Genomic DNA, 16,136 nt, shown 5'->3' with positions numbered 1-16,136 from the left:
TAAATCTCTAAATTGTGTGTTGTCAATACCACATTGCACCACAAGTAATTAATGTGAAACTGCAAATTAAATGATGTACTATGTTATATTCAACTCATATACTTACTAAATACATACGTTCACGATTAAAATTACCGTAAACATTTTATTTACAATGTAATTAGCTTTTCTAACAGAAAACACTTAATTTAGTCAAACAAGTATATTTCAAAACTTTTTTTTTAAATCACGTACCAAAAAAAATTGCATAAATATTTTTAAAATATACAAGGCGACTTTGCAATATACCCCCGTGTTTTGTTCCTATTTATATGGAATAGTTATAAAAATGGTGCATTTGTATGAAAAACTTCTTGCATATTAAATTAAAATTAAATGATTCGTTTTCAGAAAAGAAAAAAAAAGTACCCATTCTATCAGAACTTTGAAAGGTAAAAAAAATATCATGATGTTGGATTTTTTAAATCTTTTCTAGTTTCGTTGATCTTAACGGGACGGAAGGACGGACGGACGGACAGACAGACCACACAAAACTAAAAGCGCTATTACGCTTTCGGGGGCCGCTCAAAAAAGATAAAATTAAAGGCCTCTCTTAGTGTTAGGTCATTGTTTATTATCATAAACAAGAATTAGAGAGCTGGTTTCTTATGTCTATTCACTGGTAAACTAGAGATTTACTAGATCAGTGTTTCTCAAACTGTGGTCCGCGAAACGACTGAAACGGTCCCCAGAAAGACGAAAATTGCATACAGTTAAAATAGCTTCGCATAAAGCCAGATATCCGATTGCATAAGTTGAATACTAATGAACTCGCTCCTCGCTACTAATTGATAAATTTATTCCGTACTGTTCTATGACGACCTAAGACCTAAACCAAAGATTTCAAAACATTTCTCACTTTGATATTGTAAACTATTTATATCTGTACTATCTATATGTGTATATTGATTGTATATGTGCTTGACATGTCTATGTTTACCATCTGAAAATGTGTATGTGTATATAGTTTCTGGTGGTACAGATGTGACGTCACAAATGTTTGATCAGTTTACTGTTGGAGCAGGCGATAGTTAAACATCTTCATACAATACAAAAGCATCGGGAAAAAAGTGTCTGAAACAAAAGAAAGTTCGACAAACACAACAAAATCTTACAACAAAATAACAATATCTTACAACAAAATAACAAAATCTTACAACAAAATCTTACAACAAAATCTTACAACAAAATAACAAAATCTTACAAAAAAATAACAAAATTTTACAACAAAATCTTACAACAAAATCTTACAACAAAATTTTACAACAAGATCTTACAAAAAAAACCTTACGTATTTCACAAAGTAACCTAAACGAAAGTGTCACTAGAAACACAGTTGACTGTTATGTAGGTCAAAGTTCACATTAAAGTTGAGAGAGAAAGAGTTGAGCTCGTGAGCAAAGCCGAGCCTGCAATCCCAAAATACTAATTTAACCAACGGAACACTGCCCAGTGCTTCAGTCTCAAGTCTCTCTATCTACATCACAATCCTTCCTGTTTTATTCCTAGAACATTTCATGTTTACATGCAGACAAGTTGAACAGTCACCAATAATCAGACATGCGCCATAGCTTTGAATTGTTTTATAGGCACAATTAAATTTATAGGTCTAGCGTGATTTAGGACAACTTTCCCGAACTTAATTTTGTCGTTAATTGTTATGCGTACACCATATAAAAGATATTAGATACTCTTCGCGGTGTGTTGTTTAAAAGCAGTTATACTCTCTCTCTTCCTCTCTCTCTCTCTATGTGTAATATGGTGGTGCTTCTCACACTTCAGTCAGGCACATTTGTATCAAATCCTCAGATATAGTCCCTTGCATGCACACACGTGACCAACAGTTCAAACAAAACATTTTGTTTAGATCATTCGTCGTTGTTGTTTGTCGTTCTGGTGTTGGTGGTGTGTGCGCGTGTTTTTGTTGTTGTTGTTGTTGTTTTGCATATCGACGCATTTATCATGATATAGGCCTAGCCATGAACCCTCTCTACCGGTAAGTGGCCTTTTTATTAAATGATAGAATGACGAACTATTCTTTCGTTCGACATCACTTATTACAGTTTACATTATAACATAATATCTGAACTCATGATCTGACATTTCAGACGAGGCAATACACACAATAATTGTGAAAATTAGAAACTTCATTTAAACAAAGAAAAAAATAATTGAAAAACAAGCAAAATACAAAAAAAAAACGCTATATATTAAGTGTATCACTTAGTTTGGATCAATTATGTAATTACATTTGTACTAGATCTAAACTAACAATAAAAAAATATGTGCGATCAGAAATATCTTTTTACCAATTGTTATCGTTTATCGCAATTTCATGCTTTTAGCGTTCTCACTAAGCTATGATCTGATCACTGGTCTGGACCAGTTGGGAAGGAGTAGGGGGGAAAAGAACGGGGTATCTGGGTGTTCGCTTTTTAAATGTATTTTTGTTTAAAGGGAACGACATGAATTTGATCATGTGGGTTAAAGCTTTCTCAAGCTAACGCGGAAACCACTCTGCTAGCGAAGAGTCTATGAACATGGAAGATTGTATAGTTATCTATTGTTTCTATTTTATGTTTGTGTTCACTCAAACTAAAATAAAGGGAAATAATTCAGCTTATACCACCACTTCAGTCAAGTACAATTTCTTTCCCTTGTTTGAGATACCAAACAAAATAATTTATTACCAATGATTAATTAACTAATTTGTTATTTTTTATTATTATTATTATTGATTTTTATGTTGTCAGCAAAATAAATAATTGTGCAAAATTTCAGCTTCATCCGAGATTGGGCGTCGGAGAAATAACGTGTATAAGCTTTTGGCCGGACAGACAGACAGACAGAGAGTTGAAATAAGCTTTGTTCAAAAAAAAAAAGTGATTCGAAATGAGTTCAAGTGGAGAGTCAAGCTCTTCTTATCAATAAGGAAGTTGAAGAATGAATGCGTCACGTGCTGGAGACTGCGAAACGATTGCAGATACTAGATCTAACAGCAGATACTAGATCTAACAGCAGATACTAGATCTAACAGCAGATACTAGATCTAACAGCAGATACTAGATCTAACAGCAGATACTAGATCTAACAGTAGATACTAGATCTAACAGCAGAAACTAGATCTAACAGCAGATACTAGATCTAACAGTAGATACTAGATCTAACAGCAGATACTAGATCTAACAGCAGATACTAGATCTAACAGTAGATACTAGATCTAACAGCAGATACTAGATCTAACAGCAGATACTAGATCTAACAGTAGATACTAGATCTAACAGTAGATACTAGATCTAACAGCAGATACTAGATCTAACAGCAGATACTAGATCTAACAGCAGATACTAGATCTAACAGCAGATACTAGATCTAACAGCAGATACTAGATCTAACAGCAGATACTAGATCTAACAGTAGATACTAGATCTAACAGCAGAAACTAGATCTAACAGCAGATACTAGATCTAACAGCAGATACTAGATCTAACAGCAGATACTAGATCTAACAGTAGATACTAGATCTAACAGCAGATACTAGATCTAACAGCAGATACTAGATCTAACAGTAGATACTAGATCTAACAGCAGATACTAGATCTAACAGCAGATACTAGATCTAACAGCAGATACTAGATCTAACAGTAGATACTAGATCTAACAGCAGATACTAGATCTAACAGCAGAAACTAGATCTAACAGCAGATACTAGATCTAACAGCAGATACTAGATCTGAGTTACAATTCCACTCTGATTGAAATATTTTGGAGTGCCAGTGAACATCTAAAATTAATGAATGTGTTAGTGTGAGTTATTGTGAGGAGACCTGATGATGAGTACCTGGTCCTATATAGAAGTGTGTTCTTCTTTATGGCTATCCAAAAACACATTCATTTTAAAGACACACAAGAACAACAAATTACAGATCAAATATTGTTGTGTCACGTTTGTCACATTTAGCTGGATAGAAATAAGATCCAGTGTTGGGAATCTGTATACACAACGGTAAATCCATAAATAGCAAGCTTTCTGGTGTATCCGGTAAACAAAATAAAGGAAGTGTAGATAAAATGTGCATTATATATGTTATATAAATTATAAATGTTATTTATGTTATATATATTATAGATGTTATTTCTTGACGAAAAAATGCGAAAATGTAACCAGTTATTATTGTCCGTGTGCCTAGAACAACTAAGCATCTTTCACAAACGAAACCGCACCTGTTCAATTGACCAAAAACTTTACTTTTATTCGCAATTTAGACCCAATATGTTTTTAAAGCCGACATATCCAAAAGTATAAATCCAAATTTTCTTCCTTATTTAAACACTGTTTAAACTCTTTTTTTTTTTTTTAGCGCGTAAATTTCTCTTTTCGCGAGAAACTTGCTTTTGTATACATTGTATAAAATATATATAGGGCCTATATATTTTTGTCATATGAAGCCGACGGTAACTGAATATGTCTGTTAGTTTTAAAAATAAATAAAATAATTCAACTTGATTATTTTGTGTGTTGAAGGTGGAAGTAATATATATATATATATAAAAAAGAGAGAGAAGAGAATTTTTGAGTGAATGTGCATTACAACGCCAGAGTGATAACAAAAAAAAAAAAGGGGGGGGGGGTCAACCAATAGCAACACAGAGCTTATGAAATAGTTAAATATAGAATTAAAACTTCGAAGAAAAGTCAGTGATTGTATGTACAATTATTTGTTCAGGGTAGGTGAAGGAGAAAGGTGAAACTAGAATTCTCAGCCACAAGTTTGTGTTTGGGTAGTCGATGTAAGCGGGCCGTTCTAACCCAACGTAACAAGCTGTAAACCATGGACCACACTGATGTTAGGAGAGAGTTCAAATGTGAGAACAAATTGACGGGTCGGAAGTGTGTCTGGTAGGGCAGTATCACGTACTAGAAAATACTAGCCATAAAAAAAGGTTTGATAAAAAGCGAAACGTTTTATTGAAAGTACACAAAAAAAATAAGGAGAGGGGTGTGGCCAAAGTATTATGTGAACATAACGATTTGCAGGCTGTAACAAAGGCCCAGGCCAAAAAATATCATACAGCCAATCAAATATTTTGAAAGAACTGAATACTGAAAAGCAGAAGAATAGTCAGATAGTGTAAATAGGACTATTTTTTAAGGCGGAGTGTTGGGAGAGAGAGAAAAAAACAAAACAATATATAGCCCGGATCCAAATCAACGGGCGTAGCCGGTGGCTAATGCTAGTAGTTGTGTTATCATTTGTGTGCACTTCCCAGCACTGCAGAAACAAATTATCTGAGCTCTTCTGTTAGTAGCTTTGATTTCGTTGGTAACATTGAAGTTCAATTTAGAGTGCCCACCCAGTGTGGTGAAGTTTTGTCGTCAACACCTATGTTACAGCATCTACTATATCTCAATAGCTCTCTAGAAACGACCTTAGTTTCTCTCCAAGTCTCCCTGGGTTCAGCTGTAATTGCATCAAACACTTAAGAACTCGATCACTCTTTGCCAACTAAATATTGTGCTCTAAGCAAACGAGAGAATGAATTTTATTTGACACTGCAAAAGTGAAAAAAAAAGTTTTCATAAAATACTTTGCTTAGCAATATTGCTTTAATACACTAAATAATTGCTATCAGCTTTTGTTTTTAAATATTGTAGTTTCTAAAATGATTGAACCTCTTTTAAAGTATCAATTGTATTGTCTGTCTTGTTTATTTGACAAGCTCGATGACAACCTTTCAAAGTTGTTTCCAAAAGCAGTCATTTAAAGTCTAGAATAATTCATACATAACTTCTTGACGATCTAGATTCTAGAAAGACAGAAAAACAGACAGAAGAAAAAATAGGTCTATAGTCTATATGTTTATTTACATGAAACTTTGCCTCTAACCACACAGAGGTGGTATGGGCTCTAACCACACATACGTGGTCTGGGCTCTAACCACACAGAGGTGGTCTAGGTTCTAACTACACAGATGTGGTCTGGGTTCTAACCACACAGATGTGGTCTGGGTTCTAACCACACAGATGTGGTATGGGTTCTAACCACACAGATGTGGTCTGGGTTCTAACCACACAGAGGTGGTCTGGGTTCTAACCACACAGATGTGGTCTGGGTTCTAACCACACAGATGTGGTCTGGGTTCATACCACACAGATGTGGTCTGGGTTCTAACCACACAGATGTGGTCTGGGTTCTAACCACACAGACGTGATCTGGGCTCTAACCACACACATGTGATCTGGGTTCTAACCACACAGACGTGGTCAGGCGTATTACCAAAAATAGGTGACCTAGTCTATAAACACACATAAATGAACTGGTCTATAAACACAGAGAGATAACATGGTCTATAACCACATAGAGGTGACCTACTCTATAACCACATAGAGGTGACCTAGTCTATAACCACATAGAGGTGACCTACTCTATAACCACATAGAGGTGACCTAGTCTATAACCACATAGAGGTGACCTAGTCTATAACCACATATAGGTGACCTAGTCTATAGCCACATAGAGGTGACCTAGTCTATAACCACATAGAGGTGACCTAGTCTATAACCACATAGAGGTGACCTAGTCTATAACTCTATAACCACATAGAGGTGACCTAGTCTATAACCACATAGAGGTGACCTAGTCTATAACTAGTCTATAACCACATAGAGGTGACCTAGTCTATAACCACATAGAGGTAACATAGTCTATAACCACATATAGGTGACCTAGTCTATAGCCACATAGAGGTGACCTAGTCTATAACCACATAGAGGTGACCAATTCTATAGCCACATAGAGGTGACCTAATCTATAACCACATAGAGGTGACCTAGTCTATAACCACATAGAGGTGACCTAGTCTATAACCACATAGAGGTGACCTAGTCTATAACCACAGTTGACTTCAACACAAATTAAATTTCCTCTCCCACTCCACGTTTAGTTGAATGTATAGACCAGACAGCCCCCTACCCCCATTTAGCGTGTCAGTTGAGACTGTTTTGTAAACACCGCATTAAGTTAGTACACTCATAGAGATGATCTCCTATCCTGGGAGCACTAGATCTAGAAACTTAAATTCTATCTTCTGTATCTGTGAGCACTAGATCTAGAAACTGCACTGATATCTTCTGTATCTGTGAGCACTAGATCTAGAAACTGCACTGATATCTTCTGTATCTGTGAGCACTAGATCTAGAAAGTGCACTTCTATCTTCTGTATCTGTGAGCATAGATCTATAAACTGCACATCTTATCTTCTGTTTCTGTGAGTACTAGATCTAGAAACTGCACTTCTATCTTCTGTATCTGTGAGTACTAGATCGTGAAAGAGCACTACTATCTTTAGTATCTGTAAGTACATCTAGAAAGAGAACTGCTATCTTAGTATCTGTGCGCCCCATTACAAAGTAAAATGTCAAATGTTAAAATCTAGTATAATTCATGCACGAGTTCTCAAAGATCTAGAAAGACCGAGAAACAGAAAAAAAAGGTCAATCTTTATTTAGAGACCCTGGAATTTATGGGCTTTTTTTTTTTTTTTTGCTTTGCTACAATATTTTATTTTTGTTATTTTATTTATTGCTAAAAAAAAATATATATATCTTGATCTCAATAATCTGACTTTCACCACAAAGTAATGAGAAAGTTCAAGGCCACGAACTCACGAAATTATTCAAACATAGACACAGAAATACCACACAATAACGTCACAGTATTAATACACTAATACACCCAAACACAAAACCTCAACTTAAGCCTCATTTATTTCCCATGAAACAAAAAGTTGGAAGACTGTTTATTGCGTGTTTGTTGTTCACAGCTCAGCGTACTGTACAACTCATTGGTGTAGGCTTCGAAACAGCATTCTTCAAAGAAACAGAACACTATACAGGTATTTTAAAAGTTATGGAATACAGAAGACGCACGGTAAGATATTAAAATTAAACACCACACAACAGAAGGCTTACGGTACGATATGTTGAAGGATAACAAAGAACGGGAAGAAACTTTTTTTAAGCGGGAGGATCCAATGTTAGATGAGAACGTGGTGGCAGACGTGAGCACAACCCAGCAGGTAAGTTCACATTTTATACAGGAGCTTTAACAAAAATATCCTCTACAGGGTGAGAACGGTGGAATTGTTTACATTGACAACTCCTTGGTTACGACTAGGTCATGACAAAACACACGTGTGCATCCAATTAAGTTCAGAAACATGTCAGCTGTAAACATCGAGTTTTTTTTTTTGTTTTTTTTTTTGGGGGGGGGGGAAGGCTTGAGCGACACACTTTTTACTTAGTCGAGTTTAGTTTACTGTGTATCGCTTTGCTTTCTCTAATTTCCAGCCAGTCTGGTATTTATTGTGTAGAGGTTGCAATTTTTACATTTTTGCTCTTTGGTTTCAATTTGCACGAAAAAGTAGACCAATGTCAAGGACACTCAATTTAACTTCACTGTTGCCAACTAAATAAAAAAAAAAAGAAGAGCTGAGAAAATGTGATTCTGTAGGGGCTAAAAAGTACGTAAAAATGAAGAGATGACTTTTAAAAACACAGCTCATCTCCTGGTCCAAACAAATGGAAATTCAGTTTGGCTACAGTTGTAGACTTATCAGCAATTCATTAGCTCACAGTAATATGTTGTTTTTAATTTGTTAATATAAAAGATCTAAGATCTTTATGGTTTTTAAAATGTATAAATGATCAATAGCCAACAGTACTTTCGTATTCGTTACACCGGATACATGTTGTCGACGGTCGTTGACTTGTAGCACCAAACAACTGGTAAACAACTACACCGCTGTAGGCGTATTATATTATTTTTAATATATTTTAATTTTAATATATTTGCATTTTTATATGTATATACTGTGGGCCAACAGATTTCTGTAGGTGTCCGCGGGCTTCAAAATACACTCCGGCGGGCCGAATGTGGCCCACCCCTGTACTAGAATTTAGTATTAATATTCTTTAACAAAATCTAACTCATTACAATAACGCAACCTTTCAGTCTCAGGTTCTGGAGTCGTCTGCTCTAACTAAGACCAAGTGAAAACAATGCTACTTATCTTGCGTCATTCACAACGAATCGCTAGCTTCTTCCCAACGTCACCATAAAAAATCCACACACACACAAATATTTATTTGCTTCCTTTTTATTAAAATCCCAAATATTTTTATTTTTCTCAATGGCAAATGGTTTCATTGTTATTAAAGTTAATTTATTAATTAGCCCTTCCTTTGCCTTACTTACTACTTGACTATTGGGGGGGGGGGGGGGACAACAATACAAAACTCAATAAATATACTTGACATCTGAACACCACAAACAAACGTATCAAAAGGCTGACCTAGCTAAAGGTTTTGTTTTTTATTCTAGTCTGAGAAGTACCGGTATTTATTTTTCTATGAATTTTATTTTTCCTTCTCACGATTCACGAGTTGCTTCTATTGAAGCATGCAAAGAACTGGGTCCTTCCTACGTTCACATCTGTTTTTAACTTTTATAGAAAGTCAACGTAAGTTAGATAACTCTGTGCTTGATGAATCTCTAGTAACAGACTTTTTTTTTAAACTGCACCACATGTATATGTTTGAGCAGTAACGTTGCAGAGTGCACAGTAGACCAGGGCTTCAGAATAGGATTCACTCCCCCCCCCCTCCCCTTTTATTATGTCATAACTCAAAGGTAGAAGACCATAAAAAAAAAGCCACTTATAAGTAATTGAGCATTTACGTATGAGGACATTGCAATGCAGGTATTTCTTTTTGACAAGTAATTGCGTCATTACGCTTCAATTAGAAACGACTTCTTACAAACACTAGTGTCGTGACAATGATGACATTCAATGCTTTTTAACTTTTGGTTGTTCTTATAAGGAACAACCTACAGCTGGTTGTTTTCTATAAACCAAATAATTATTTTATGAAGTTTTTTCCCCATTACACAAAGTTACATTCCCTAAATAATTGCTGTGTCCCCAAATGTGTGTCTTATTTGTCCTCATTAAATCTGATGCAACTTGTATCACGTGACTATTGTTCTGTTGATTTCCTCTACGCAGCAGTGTCCTGTACCATCAGTATCAAAATTTGAACATTAAACAAATATAGTTCAGTAGTCATCCCTTATCAGCAGATATCAACTTTCTATTTTATCACTGGTATATGATAAGCAGATATCAACTTTCTATTTTATCAATGCATATGATAAACAGATATCAACTTTCTATTTTATCAATGCATACGATAAACAGATATCAACTTTGTATTTTATCAAGGATACGATAAGCAGATATCAACTTTCTATTTTATTACTTGTATATGATAAGCAGATATCAACTTTCTATTTTATCACTGGTATATGATAAGCAGATATCAACTTTCTATTTTATCACTGGCATACGATAAGCAGATATCAACTTTTTATTTTATCACTGGTATATGATAAGCAGATATCCACTTTCTATTTTATCACTGGTATATGATAAGCAGATATCAACTTTCTATTTTATCACTGGTATATGATAAGCAGATATCAACTTTCTATTTTATCACTGGCATACGATAAGCAGATATCAACTTTCTATTTTATCACTGGCATATGATAAGCAGCTATCAACTTTCTATTTTATATCACTGGCATATGATAAGCAGATATTAACTTTCTATTTTATATCACTGGCATATGATAAGCAGATATCAACTTTCTATTTTATCACTGGCATATAATAAGTATTCACTACAAGAACGTGTTTCTGTTCTTCTGGGTAGCAAGTTAGAAACAGGTGCAGGGGCGTAACTAGGGATTTGGGGGCCCGGGGGGATTGACCTCTTTGGGGGCCCCTTGCATTTTGACATTCGATATATGACATGAGATAATGTACGCAAAAATATATAAGCCCCAAATCAAATTGGTTCAGTATATCAGTAAACTTAACAAAAAGTAATCATCAAGACTCTTTTAATGAATAATACCGTTGTTTATTAGTTAAATAATGCACAAGTGACAAATCTAAATTGATATCGCTTCACGTCGTGCATTCTGTGCAGCAAAGACATCTATAACATCAACTACTTCGATACTTTCTAGTATTTGTGAGCACACGTAATTCCCATATGAAGCTTGTTTCCTCATATGTCTATTGGTGATTGTCTTACTGTTTGTTGATGAAAAGTGCTCGTGCATCAATGACATCATTGAAAAAGCGATTTTCCATTTATTTCATCATACAAACAGGAAAAGTAGCACAGTTTGTCACAAGCGTGTCTTCTAACAGGTGTCTTGGTTCAAGAAGAAACCCAAAGGTATCCATTTTCTTTCCAGCCTTAAGAATCTGCCCTTCATCTCCATATGAAATCTGTCCAGCAATTCTGTCGAAACACGTTTGAATTGAAGTTGTATTGACAGTCCTACATTAGAACTCAACTTCCCATCAAGTCTTTTCTTTCATATGGTTGTTTTGATTACAGGGAATCCATAGTATTCACTACCTTCTTTTGCTTTTTCGATGGATTGGGTTTTTGTCAGTTTCTCATCATTTTTCAGAAAGCATGAAAGGGTACTAATTTCTTTAGCAGATTCCCGTATATGCAGTCCAGAATTTTGTAGTTTCTTCTGAACTATATTAATTGGGCGCAGGAGCTTTGACCAGAATTCAAGATAGGCAAAAAATGCTTTATTTTCCAATGCATGAAGAAGATTCTGTGCTAATATTATATGGCATTACGTCATTGTTGGTTGTTTATGTTTTGTGCGAAAGCAAAAGGATTCAGAGTATACAAAAGTGGGAAAGATCCATATCTCGTTATGCTCGAGTATAGAAATACTCCGATAAGTGAACAGCCGTATTCACCATCACAACTGCTGACGAGTAGAAGACTCAGGGAATCATTCCAACTGATCACAAACTATTGAAACCATCGGTAGCTGAAAATGCAGAGACATTACTCAACGAACGACAGATGAAAAGCTACGTGAAATACAATGCAAAAGCAAGACTACCTAAAGATTATTCTGTCGGAGAGTTCGTCTAGGTCAAACATGGCAGAAAACAGTTGTCATAAAAAAATTCAGCACCCAGATCTTACATCATAAAGACAAACAATGGAAAAACATACAGAAGTTTCGAGTTTCGATGAAGACATCTCTGGGTACTATGATACCGATGAAGACAATGAATTGCAAACTGTTGCAACAAACGAAACAGACAGTTATAGACCAACGTCTAGAGAACTTGTTTAGTCAAGACAACCAGAAGTGGACGAATTGTTAAAGTTCCTAGTAGACAGGGCCGGTCGCAGTGGGCGCCGCGCTTTCATAGGCCCCGCGCTAATTCCAAGTGTACATTATTAAATTAAACAATTATAACGTATATAAAATAACAGGGTTTTCGCGACCTCCTGATTTTTCAGGGCCTCCGGAAATCTCATGAAAAGGCAAAATATACGATAAAGTCCTGAACTTTTTTTGAATTTATTCAAATCTCCTGAAGAATAGACGAAATTGACATTTTGGGGTGCCAATAAATAAAAAGTGGCATTGTGAGCTTTCATTTGATAAAAATTTATTACAAAGACGAAAGTAGGCCTATTTTCTAATTAAAAAAAAAATAATTTTGACATTATGCTTATCCCTACCCAGACTAAACCCCGCGCGATCCGTTTCGCATAAGGCCCCGCAAATGCTAGGGCCGGCCCTGCTAGTAGATATCACTATTAAGAACTTTAAAAGGAAGGGTGTGATAATAACTTCAATAGGAAGAATGTATTAATATTATATGATATTACGTCATTATTTTTTGTTTATGTTTTGTGCGAAAGCAAAAGGATTAGATCATTAGATGTAAATAAAAAGAGAGAGTTTCCATTGGATTGAGGAAAGATAAATAAAGGGGTAATAACTCGAGTGTGAAGTTTAATTCTGAAATTATAGACTCCAAACCCGAATAATGGACAATTTTAGCATTGTTAAGAATAACTTTTAGTTATACTCGATTCTGTAAATTTTGCTTCAATGTTAATTAGTGTAGCCATAAAATACTCGCCATTTAGATCTATTATTAGTAAAGGTAACAAGATACCTGGAATTCGCTGTATATCATGCAGTTTTATTCGTGGCAACAAAGTTTAAGATGGAAAACTATGATTATTTTAAAAAAATTGATCTCTGCGGCAAAAATATTTTAAAAATATCTAGGTTTAGTCTTTGTGATAAATTTAATCCATAAATGTTGATAAAAAAAGACACCCGTTGACACTATTTGTCAATCAAATATATTAATTTATGTATTTACAAATAAATTTCGGACACCCTTTTGGGGGCCCCCCCTAGGTGGGGGCCCGGGGGGATTTTAAAATTCTCCCCCCCCATCCCCCACCTTAGTTACGCCACTGAACAGGTGCATCTATTTCTAAACTTTCTAGCTTAATAGAACAACAGTGCATACCAAGGGAGAGAAACAAGGTGCATCTATTTCTAAACTTTCTTGCTAAATAGAACAACAGTGCATACCAAGGGAGAGAAACAAGGTGCATCTATTTCTAAACTTTCTTGCTAAATAGAACAACAGTGCATACCAAGGGAGAGAAACAAGGTGCATCTATTTCTAAACTTTCTTGCTAAATAGAACAACAGTGCATACCAAGGGAGAGAAACAAGGTGCATCTATTTCTAAACTTTCTTGCTAAATAGAACAACAGTGCATACCAAGGGAGAGAAACAAGGTGCATCTATTTCTAAACTTACTTGCTAAATAGAACAACAGTGCATACCAAGGGAGAGAAACAAGGTGCATCTATTTCTAAACTTTCTTGCTAAATAGAACAACAGTGCATACCAAGGGAGAGAAACAAGGTGCATCTATTTCTAAACTTTGTTGCTTAATAGAACAACAGTGCGTACCAAAAGAGAGAAACAAGGTGCATCTATTTCTAAACTTTCTAGCTTAATAGAACAACAGTGCGTACCAAAAGAGAGAAACAAGGTGCATCTATTTCTAAACTTTCTAGCTTAATAGAACAACGATGCATACCAAAAGAGAGAAACAAGGTGCATCTATTTCTAAACTTTCTTGCTAAATAGAACAACAGTGCATACCAAGGGAGAGAAACAAGGTGCATCTATTTCTAAACTTTGTTGCTTAATAGAACAACAGTGCGTACCAAAAGAGAGAAACAAGGTGCATCTATTTCTAAACTTTCTTGCTAAATAGAACAACAGTGCATACCAAGGGAGAGAAACAAGGTGCATCTATTTCTAAACTTTCTTGCTAAATAGAACAACGATGCATACCAAGGGAGAGAAACAAGGTGCATCTATTTCTAAACTTACTTGCTAAATAGAACAACAGTGCATACCAAGGGAGAGAAACAAGGTGCATCTATTTCTAAACTTTCTTGCTAAATAGAACAACAGTGCATACCAAGGGAGAGAAACAAGGTGCATCTATTTCTAAACTTTGTTGCTTAATAGAACAACAGTGCGTACCAAAAGAGAGAAACAAGGTGCATCTATTTCTAAACTTTCTAGCTTAATAGAACAACAGTGCGTACCAAAAGAGAGAAACAAGGTGCATCTATTTCTAAACTTTCTAGCTTAATAGAACAACGATGCATACCAAAAGAGAGAAACAAGGTGCATCTATTTCTAAACTTTCTTGCTAAATAGAACAACAGTGCATACCAAGGGAGAGAAACAAGGTGCATCTATTTCTAAACTTTGTTGCTTAATAGAACAACAGTGCGTACCAAAAGAGAGAAACAAGGTGCATCTATTTCTAAACTTTCTAGCTTAATAGAACAACAGTGCGTACCAAAAGAGAGAAACAAGGTGCATCTATTTCTAAACTTTCTAGCTTAATAGAACAACGATGCATACCAAAAGAGAGAAACAAGGTACATCTATTTCTAAACTTTCTAGCTTAATAGAACAACAGTGCATACCAAAAGAGAGAAACAAGGTGCATCTATTTCTAAACTTTGTTGCTTAATAGAACAACGATGCATACCAAGGGAGAGAAACAAGGTGCATCTATTTCTAAACTTTCTTGCTAAATAGAACAACAGTGCATACCAAGGGAGAGAAACAAGGTGCATCTATTTCTAAACTTTCTAGCTTAATAGAACAACGATGCATACCAAAAGAGAGAAACAAGGTGCATCTATTTCTAAACTTTGTTGCTTAATAGAACAACGATGCATACCAAGGGAGAGAAACAAGGTGCATCTATTTCTAAACTTTCTAGCTAAATAGAACAACAGTGCACACCAAGGGAGAGAAACAAGGTGCATCTATTTCTAAACTTTCTTGCTAAATAGAACAACAGTGCATACCAAGGGAGAGAAACAAGGTGCATCTATTTCTAAACTTTCTTGCTAAATAGAACAACAGTGCATACCAAGGGAGAGAAACAAGGTGCATCTATTTCTAAACTTTCTTGCTAAATAGAACAACAGTGCATACCAAGGGAGAGAAACAAGGTGCATCTATTTCTAAACTTTCTTGCTAAATAGAACAACAGTGCATACCAAGGGAGAGAAACAAGGTGCATCTATTTCTAAACTTTCTTGCTAAATAGAACAACAGTGCATACCAAGGGAGAGAAACAAGGTGCATCTATTTCTAAACTTTCTTGCTAAATAGAACAACAGTGCATACCAAGGGAGAGAAACAAGGTGCATCTATTTCTAAACTTTCTTGCTAAATAGAACAACAGTGCATACCAAGGGAGAGAAACAAGGTGCATCTATTTCTAAACTTTGTTGCTTAATAGAACAACAGCAGTGCATACCAAGGGAGAGAAACAAGGTGCATCTATTTCTAAACTTTCTTGCTAAATAGAACAACAGTGCATACCAAGGGAGAGAAACAAGGTGCATCTATTTCTAAACTTTGTTGCTTAATAGAACAACAGTGCGTACCAAAAGAGAGAAACAAGGTGCATCTATTTCTAAACTTTCTAGCTTAATAGAACAACAGTGCGTACCAAAAGAGAGAAACAAGGTGCATCTATTTCTAAACTTTCTAGCTTAATAGAACAACGATGCATACCAAAAGAGAGAAACAAGGTGCATCTATTTCTAAACTTTCTTG

General features: G+C 35.4%; 2 protein-coding genes across 12 annotated transcripts in view; one reads left to right on the top strand and one right to left on the bottom strand.

The window, feature by feature from the left end:
* The window catches only part of LOC106055834 (uncharacterized), a 58,470-nt gene that overhangs the window by 34,567 nt on the left and 7,767 nt on the right, over positions 1-16,136 (bottom strand). The gene's annotated exons all lie outside the window — the stretch shown is intronic.
* LOC106058684 (uncharacterized) overlaps positions 7,876-16,136 on the top strand; it is a 39,323-nt gene continuing 31,062 nt past the window's right edge. Inside the window, exon 1 of the mRNA XM_056033053.1 lies at positions 7,876-8,118. The gene's annotated coding sequence lies outside the window, so the exon portion shown is untranslated. The remainder of the gene's footprint in view (positions 8,119-16,136) is intronic.

The sequence above is a fragment of the Biomphalaria glabrata genome, chromosome 6 (genome assembly GCF_947242115.1).
Source record: "Biomphalaria glabrata chromosome 6, xgBioGlab47.1, whole genome shotgun sequence".
NCBI classification, from domain to species: Eukaryota; Metazoa; Mollusca; class Gastropoda; family Planorbidae; genus Biomphalaria; species Biomphalaria glabrata.
The sequence above is the reverse complement of the archived record's forward strand: the minus strand, read 5'-3'. Positions and strand labels throughout refer to the sequence as shown.